The following is a 10445-nucleotide window of genomic DNA, read 5'->3' as shown; positions in this document are numbered from 1 at the left end:
TCTGTTGGAAATTATAATGCTGATTGGATTTTGAACAAATTGCCACTTGAATCGAATTCATTGCGAACAATGTGTGCACTGTCGCGACACAGACACACCCACAAAACTCACATGTATATATGTGATTGTAAATTTAATGTGCATAAGTGCAAAGTTATGAATTATTTCGCTTATTCGGGAACAATTGAAGTGTCGTTGCTCTGATGCATCCTCTAAAATGCAATCATTTACTAACTCATATTATTTGTATTTATGTAAAGGGTGTTTTTTTAGTCGCATGAGAACTTTCGAGTTCGATAACTATGGTAACAGCTTAGAAAAATAGCTGTTGACATTTTTGTTTAGGAGGATTTGGCACGCCATCATGAATCATTTGACGTTTAACGCCAGAACAACGCTTTCAAATTGTGGAAATTTACATTGAAACAAAAAATTAATCTGTTTGCGAAGTTCGTAGAATGAAATGTTGAGGATGACGTTGAAATGTTGATTCGTCGTCGTTCTCAACTTATTGATCTTTGTCCTTCGACTACGTGGAAAATTGTACCAAAGGATCTTGACTTAAGGTCGAATTAGAGCTGCCATAATTATATCCACATAAATCTGCTAGCCGATTCAACCTATAGACAACACTGTAATCGATAATGCCGTAATCATAATCGTAAGCGTACAGAGCAATTGAACCATAACCATAACCAGCTGATTGTAGATTTACTGCATTGTGGTATATCATTACATTAAAATGCCATTATATTAAAGAATAAATTACTAATTGCCTCGCCACTGCTTATGTTGGTATCTTTTTTTTGTGCACTTCCAAATGCACAAATAAATGATAATACATATATGAAAATATTAGCTGCTTACGGCTTTGGCATTAAAAACAGCTGAGAGCAATTATAGTAGTGGTTAATACTACGGCTAAGGTTATGGCCTTATGGTATAGTACTTCTAATTTAACCTTTAAGTGCCTATAAAATACAGCTCGTCATTAAGTGTGAGATGTATCTTGAACGGCAGAAAAGAATAGATTTTCTGCATCACATCGTCACTGGCGATTAAATATGGATCTACAGGGTGAACGATATGAAGTGTTACCTATTCAAAAGACCATAACTTTTTTTGTGTGAAATTAGTTTTTATTGAATTCAAAGACAAAATTGTTCAAAAATGATTACAATTTTAACATATATTCACTTTAGCTCGATATGACCACCTTTTGCCTTGACTATAGCCTTCAAACGGTCAAAAAATGAGTTGCATGCTGCACGAATGTGATCTTGAGGTATTTAGGCCCATACTCCTATAATCGCTTTTTTCAGCGCATCCATACGGGCATATTTTTTAGTCCTCTTTTATTCCGTCTCCAAAATGGACCAGATGGAATAGTCCATCGGATTTGCGTCTGGCGAATTCGAAAGCCATTGTGCGGGCGAAATGAAGTGTGGAACATGATTTTTTAACCATTCTAGGTTCACACAAGCTTTATGAGACGGTGCCGAGTTCTGTTGGAACGTCCATGGTCTACGACCGAAATGTTTGCGTGTCCACGGCTCTAAGGCAGCTTCTAAAACATTTTTCCGATAATAAGTCGCATTCACTTTGACACCAGGCTCGATAAAAACGATTGGAGAGCGTCCATCAGCGGTCACTGCGGCCCAAACCATTACTTGCGATGGGAAATTGCTTCGAGTGGCCATACGTAGGCTCAAATTATCGTACAAGCGTTCAGTCAAGTTTGATTGTTTATGAACTGCTCAATTGGGAAATTTTTTCCATCAGAAAACTCAATGTTAGGAAATCCGCCACGTTCGTGCAAGCGCAACAACTCTTTTGCTCTTTCGCACCGAACTTTTTTTTGCTGAGGTGAAAGATCGTGTGCTTTTTGGAACTTATAAGTCCTGACCTTGAGCTCATTTTTCAAGAAAACTGAGACGCAAATGCTTTTGATGGCTTATAAACAATATATTGTATATACTGTCATTAGAACAATTTTGACGTTGATCTCATGAGCTGTTTTACAGATACAAGCAGTGTGAAATTGGTAATCGTTCACCCTGTATTATGATAACCTTAAGCGTCGAAAATGTTGGAGCCTGCCAGGTGAACTAGGTCCATAAAATAATCATGCTTCAAAAGTTATGTTGTGCATCTGGTGTCATCTATTTTGAAGTCCTTAAACCATCTGAAACCATCAATGGTGATCGTCACCGATTTATCGATTGCAGCTAATGCGTTTGAATCGAGCTCTCAAAGAAAGAAAGAAAAGAGACCGGAATGGGACGGTAGGCAAGGAAAACTAATTTTGCTGCATTGCAACCCACACGTTTTTAAATCGGTCCAGAAATACTTAGAGGGACTGAATTGGGAAATGTCGTATTTCCCAGACATTGCACCTTCAGATTACCATCTGTTCCGATGAGGAATCCGTATGCTGCCTGAAAGATGGAGTAAAGTTGTAGCTTCCAATGGCACATACTTTACTTAATATAATGGATTATTTAATTAGGTAAATAATAAGTAATTTTGGCTAAGAAAGGACGAAAACTTATTTCCATACCCAATAATTCGTTCCAAAATATAGTTCTTGGTATAAGTTCAACAAATTTGTTCTTAAATCGCACTTGGGAGTTTCTGCTAATAATTTTTATTTGTACCAAATATTTATGTATTTACACACATAAATATGCACATATGTATATGAAGCAGATTTCCGCTGCCTATAAAATATGTTATTTATATTCGGATATTAATTTAAATTTATTTTTAAACCTTTCGCAGCTTGTTTCTCTCTAAATAACAATTCACATTTATGCTACTACTTTCACCAAAACGGATTTTATGCTTTTCATTTTCTTTACCCTTCTGAAATCCAACCTTTTGTAAGTGGTTATCGAAACTCTAATGCCAGAAGTGAGCAAACCTTGAATAGGTGAATCATGGCCTTAAGTATGCCTTCAATAAATTTCAATACATATTTTGCCATTTTATTGAGTTTTATTTTCTCCTCGGTAAAATTTGTTTCCCCAGGAGCTTGTGCCGCTTACGCATCAGTGCTCGGCACGCTGTCAATACATATTTGGCGATTTGTTCTTCCTGCCAACAGAACCTGCAAGTTCAGTTGGAGTATATTTCTAGGTTAGTAACCACTGCAGATGCAAAACTTTGACAGCAATTATTTATGATATGCTAAATTTTATTTTAATTTTTTTTTTCAGGCAGTTGCCAAAATTAGCCGCGAAGAGATACTCAGTTGAACAAACCGTTTTATGAAAATGGTCGCTCTGCAAGAAATACCTACATTTCCCGCATGGTGGGATTTTTTTGAGTCAACTCATTTCAACAAGCAAAACAGGCGCACGGGAGAACATGCCATTCAAGAAGAAACTATAGACCCGAACCAGTCCCAAGTTTGGCGTAGTTTTTGGACTGGCTGAGTCATCGGAAAATAATAAAGTGTGATTTTTCATGAGCTTGCGGACTTAAAATGATGGTACAATACTGAAAAATTTTTAGAATGTATTTGTTTTGCCAATATCCTTACGTAAAATTGTCCACGTAGTCGAAAGACAAATGCCAACAAGTCGAGAATAATGGCGAATCCACAATTCGGCATCTTCTTCAACACTTCGCTTTATCAATTTCGCGAAAAAATTTATTTCAAAGGGAATTCCCACAATTTGGTTGCCTTGCCCTGGCGTTAAACGATTTGCGATGACTGAACAGAATAGTAAATAAAACCTTACTGAATAAATAATAAATTTCTTGAACTTGAACAATAGATGGGGCCACTTGCCACACGGCGCTTGAAGCAATGGGGGTATTGCAAATGAAGGTTCCAGAATGCATCATCTCATGAAACAATGAAATAAAATGGCCGCCGAGATCTTGCGAACAAGCCCGAGACGATTCCAGAACTGAAAAACGAAAACATACGCGTTATAAATGATATACAGCCCGAACTATACCAAGAAGTCATGGAAAATATAAGTCATGGAAAATATTTATATGAGCATCCTGTGTTGCTGGAGGAATATTGGAGGGCGTCTAACGGATTTTTTGCTTTATGTACTAAAACAATAGAAAAAAAATTATTTCGAAAAAATATATATTTATATAACATGGCGCGTTAACAGCGTATCATTAGATTTTATGCATGAGTTAAAATGGTTAAAGATACAATTTACTTGACTCCCATATTGGCATATTTTATGCACATTCCTTTTAAACAATTCGAACAGTAAACGTAGAGCAAAATCTCAGTCATCCAGGTACTGCTGATTAAAAGGACTAATCAAATATCGAGTAAGGAATGCAAGGAATGCTTTGCCAAGCCCTAAATAGTGTAAAAAGATATGCAGATCTTCTACAACTTTCATTAATCTACGCACATACACATGTACATAAATTGTAAAATGTACACACCCTAAAATAAATTTTCGTCATTTACTCAAGTGCCATTGATGCGTGCACTATTCATCACATGTCATGATCTGGTGCAACAACATTTTTAACGAAAAATTAGAGCATCTGAAACAAATGTTGCGCGGAGTTAAAGTGCCGATGCCAGCATTCGATATAATTTTGAAATTTCATAAGAAACAATTAAATCACTGACAATGCACTGACAGCTCAAAATGAATTAGTACACATACATGCATTTGTACGTTTGTATGTATGCTTTGAGGTAATGTTGTGACCTATTGAAATATGTGAATTTATTGAGTGAAAATGGCTTGAGACACTTGAGACAGTTTCTCGCATGATTTTCCATTTGTTCTGTCGCTTTTTCCTCATATACAAAAGTATATTTTGTGGCAACAACCGAAATTGTGTGTGTTCTATGTATGAGTATTGTAAAAATTCGAGTTTCTGTTTATTGCTTTCAAATTGAAATTTTTGGGTGGCCCTTAGCAGTCTCGGCTTTGGCGTTGCTGCCGCATCAAATCTTACATCAAATACTTAGTTGTATGACAGCATACAGCTGTGACTCTGAGAAATGCGCAGCTTGCTACATTTTTTCAGCTATTCACATTTCTCCTTTCTTTGCACATTTTCATTAAAACTTTTCCAAAAGTGCTTTTTTGTATGAGTGCATGCACGAGTTTTGAAAAGAAGAGGTTATCCATTCGACATAAATTTGTGTGTGTGTTTATGTTGCTTTCATAGGGTTGCAAAGGTAAGTTCACTTAAAACCTGAATATAAAGTGTATGCAAATCTGGGGGTCTAACTCAATGATAAATACAAAGTAATGTTCCCATGACCGCCATGTACTCGAAACCTAGGTCGTACACTCAAAAATAATAAATCAACGCAACGTCCTTTTTCGACTCACTACTGCTTAAATCTGGGCAGTTACTTTGATGGCCGAATTGTGTGTCACAGTAAATCAAAGGTGCAAAATAAAGGTCGAAATAACGGATGGCTTTCCATAGGGCTCGGTAAGCCTAGAAATATTATATAATGGATTAATGATAATAAAGAAATACTGATAGGTACGCCAACAAAAAAGCATCCACCACTACGACAGCACTGTCGAGTTGATGTTGAACGTAAGAGGACCAAAACAATCGGCGTCAGCTCCTGTCCAATGTCGTGAAAAGCCAAACTATGTATGGTGCACCTATTTGGGCGAAAAAACACATAATCTATCATACCTTCCATGATTAAAATCTACTTACCGGTTGTGCGTACCATCGATGATGCAGCCTTAGTTATATCTGGCATGTACCCGCTAGAGATAATATATTAGCAATGGAAGTTGCTCATACAGGCAGAATACAGAGACCAATAAACTCGTCTACTGGTACGGTATTAAGAGAAAACTGCATCGATGAGTGGCAAAGAAGGTGGAATGAATATTGAGGGATGTTGGACGCACAAATGTATTTCCAACCTAAAGCTTCAGATGACGAGCTGGAGAAGTGGATTTTTACCTGACCCAGTTCTTAGGTGGACATGGGTGCTTCAAAGCATATTTACACAGGTTCAATAACTACGATAATTCCTATTATGATTACTTCGACGATGAGGATTGAAGATGTTCAGAACATATTCTTCACACGCTCGCGCCTCCGTTCTGCAAAAGAAACACTCCATACCTTTGGATAACCTCCTTTGCCGGAAGCAGTCATGCAACGTACCTGAGTACTAGAATTGAGAACTTGAGTACAAAAAGTGCTCAGTACTTTCAACCTCAAATTCGCGAGAACTTCGATTTAAACAAGGAAATTATATGACTCATAAAACGACATTAAAAATATAATTGTGTTTGAGTTTTTCATAGTATTTACCTGTAGTTACTCGCAACAAAATGCCGCTAATTATGGCAAAGCAAGCCACTGGGCCTGATTAGCTTACAAGTAAACGTTTAATGCCCATAATAAACTTTAAACATTGAAATTTTCCTCGAAGAGAGGCCCATTTTTAGACTTTCATTGTAGTCTAAACTCTATATTCAACAAGACAAACTGTGGCGCGTACAAATCTATTATATTTTAATGGTACCAAGTCATAGTGGCAAATTACTCGATTGAACAAATTCCACATTTTTATTCTGATCGATTTCAAAACGTGCGATTTGACTAGTACTTTTCTTAAAGGATTTTCTGAAGCCACGGCCTATGCTACTAATCCACGACCTACTGCTGCCCTCAAAATCAACCTAGCTCAGATCCATGCAACTGGTTTTATTCTAATTCGATATGCCCTTTCAGGTAACCAATATGTATTAAATTGGTTGGTTTCGAAGTCTGATGTAAAGGGGTTTTAATAAGAGGTGTTATTTTGATATTCAAAGATATTAATATAAATGAACGGATGTTGATTTCATTATAAAGAGGAAGGTATGCTTTCGCCGTTAATAGTGGAAAATAACATCAGGCAAATGGACACCACGACCACGCTTACAGGACAATATCCTTTTCATGATATTTTCCATAACCGATTGCAAAGTGGCTGCTCTATGTCCTCGATAGCCTCACGAACTCCATCTTTGAGGTCTTTAATCGACCCTGGGCTGTTTGCGAAGATCTTCTCTTTCACGTGGCCCCAAAGAAAAAAGTCACAAGGTGTCAAACAAGTTATTGAGCCAGTTTTTAAGGAACTCTTTGTTATCGAAAGTAACGCCCTTCATATGGTTTGACAGGGAGCGCAAAATATGGTAATCGGTCGGTGAAAGATCTGGAGAATACGGCGAATGTTGAAGGACCTCCCATGTAGTGCGACTTTCACGATTTGTGTAACATGGAGCCTGGTGCTGTCGTGAAAGGGTATGGTTTGACCATGTCGATCAGGTATTTTCTGTCGAATAGAGCAATGTAGAGCTCCTTGTTAACAGTGGGATTCTTTTCGAGCATTTTTCAGAGCACCATGCTCTCCCAGTGACACCAAACACAATTATGATCTGTTCGACTCTTCCAAAATAGATTTGGAAATCGTTTCCTACAGGTATCAACTCTAATGCGAATGATGGTTGTGACAATACTCACCTTTTTACAAAACTGAGAGCTACTGCATTCACTAAACACCTAACAATCGCTGGTGGCCACTCTTATTAAGTTAATAGTAAATAATTCCTAGACGGTTACACAAATGTAGAATTACGCGTTAAAATTATTGAAATTTATTATAAAAATGGAAGTTATCGTCCGAGTGAATGACAATTCAAAGGTTGGCAAAACAATTTCAAGAGACTGTTTCTGTTGAATAGAGAAAAAAGGACTAGCCCAAAAACATGACGTTCTGTTGGGAATTTTACTACTGTAGCGCTAAGTGTTGCTCAACAACCTTCAAAATGAATATCTCGACGTTCTAAATAATCACGAATCGATTGTTTGCTGGATTTTAACTGTAGACGTGGTCGTGATGGACATTTGAATGAAGTGATTTTTCAGATTAATTGTTAAGAGCCGTACTTTGAATAAAAATATTAAAAATTGTGAAACTTAAAACAATCTACATTTGTAAATGTTTTATTTAAAACACCGTCCACGCACTTCTTTTGAAAGACTCTTTATTTTTATATGTACTCAATCTGCGCGTACATCTTTTGTTAGGCGCTTGTCTAAGTTTCTCCAACAATTTATGGTGAGCGTCTTAATGTTGGCGTAGAAATTAAAAAAAATTGAATTTTTATGCTGCTTCCAAATGATAAACTTTCTAATATCAGAAATGCATTTGCTGGTTTGCCTAGGGTGGCTGCTATTAAAATCCAATTTTTCTCTCAGTTCATGTCCTTTAACGTACAAACCTACACGGCTACCGGACAAATATTACTACCGGTTACCAACAGTAGCTGTTTTCGATTAATCTATTCTCTACTTGCTAAGGGAAAAAATTTTATGTAAAAGCAGCAGTTTAAAGATGCTCTAGCGATTTAGTTTTCAGCGGCATGCTTGGGTCAGTGCTCCTAAGAATAAGTAGAGATATTTGTTTATCATATTTTGCATACTTTCAAACTGGATACGTTGAGCAGCAATGGAGTTTCGAACAGTTTGTCAACACGATAACAATGCATTGCTTCTAAATCATGTGCAATATTGGAATCAAGCAAAATTCTTTACTTTATTTCCTACTCGGTAGTTGATAAGCAGAGATCGGATTCTTATGCAAGTGCATATTTTGTTTAACATCACATGAAGTTCGCACCTAGGTAGAAACTCATTATAATAAAATATTCAATTTGCATAAAAATCCGATTTCTAGTGATAAGTTAATCGAAAGCAATGAATATCTATGTAGGTCGGTTATCCACTAATCAGAAATGGATCAATAAAAAGTACAGAAAATATTTGTTCTCTATTTACCTGATTCATTAACGAAGTCGTGTCTATTAATTTTCCCTATACGGTTTTACTATTCTTTCAACTTTTCAATGCTACAAAAAATTTGTACGTTGTATATTTTTTACTTTGCTGACTTTTCCAGACGCCACAATACATTTTGACAGTTGAACAAGAAAGTTTTGACACTTATTTGACTTGGTGGCGTTTGTTAAAATGTACTTAAGGGTTAAACGAATAGACATGTGCGTCTGGTGGAAGAGAAATTGAAAACCGCAACGCGTGAAAGAGGTGTAAAATAAAACATAAATACGTACTGAAAATAGTGTGTACATGGAAATCAAATAGCAGGAGCTGAAATCACATTTGTTAAGTTTTTTTTCTTTTTTTTTTTGCATATTCACTTTCAATCAATTTACGGTGGCAACCACAATTCCACCGCAAGTACTCAAATAGCTGCCAGTATTCATTCTAATTAGTTAACTCGTGGCTTTGAATAGGATGCTGATGCAAAAGCCACTTTGTGGCATGCCTCTGCTTCCTGATTTGGCACTCAATAGGAGTGGGTGTGAAAGCCCATGCCCGTATGCAATATTCGCAGGCCGTAATGTTTTTTTTATATATAAATATATATATGTAAATATGTACAATACAAACGTGCACATGTATATGTTTTTGTGTATATTTATCGGGTGTTTTTTAATAACTTGAGAGCTTAAAATGATATATGGTATATTTATATAATACTCGTATAATTAGCGCTTACATCCTTTATTGGGTGTTTCGTCAAGGTCTTCCTCCTCTTTGTGGTGTGCGTCTTGTTGTTGTTGTTCCACAAACGGAGGGACCTATAGTATTAAGCCGACTCCGAACGAAAGATATTTTTTTATGAAGAGCTTTTTCATGGCAGAAATACAGTCGCAGGCTTGCCATTGCCTGCCGAGGATCGACCGCTGTTAGAAAAAACTTTTTTATCATTTTGGTGTTTCACCGAGATTAAAACCTACGTTCTCTGAATTCAGAATAGTAGTCACGCACCAACCCATTCGACTACGGCAGCTGCCAAACCTTACCGAACAGATGTATAAAAACAGTTTGCCATTCTCGACTGCTAAACCATAGTTATCGATGTCGATAGTTCTCATGCAGCTGAAAAAACACCCTATAGTACTAACATACATGCATACATACATACGTATTTGTTAATTTATAAATATTACTTTCTGAAAAGCAACACTAAAAACTCACTGGTGGCCAACATTGAAAAATATGGTATACAAGAGCAAACTGGAAAATGTACAAAAGGCATCATTCATACTTGTTACAGGAGCACTGCTTTCTACCCCAAAGGCCTTGAAACTCTGTTAGACCCCCGATAGATATTTATTGCAAATTTCGTGCTTATTGCAACGCAATCATTCTGAATGCATACCTACCCTAGAAAATTTTGAGATTTGAGCACCCGAATATTTTCGGAACTCTTCCGGGAACTCATACATAGGAAGCTAGATTACACTACTTCGCAATTCTGTTTTGAAAATAATTCTTCCACGCGAGTCTCAGAAAAATTTGAATGGGACAACACTAAGGATATTGACTCAGCGTCAGTGACTATCTTCACTGATCGACCAAGACTAAATAATAAGGTCGGGAGTGGCATG

This window comes from Anastrepha obliqua, chromosome 3, assembly GCF_027943255.1.
Source record: "Anastrepha obliqua isolate idAnaObli1 chromosome 3, idAnaObli1_1.0, whole genome shotgun sequence".
Classification (NCBI taxonomy): Eukaryota; Metazoa; Arthropoda; class Insecta; order Diptera; family Tephritidae; genus Anastrepha; species Anastrepha obliqua.
The sequence above is the reverse complement of the archived record's forward strand: the minus strand, read 5'-3'. Positions refer to the sequence as shown.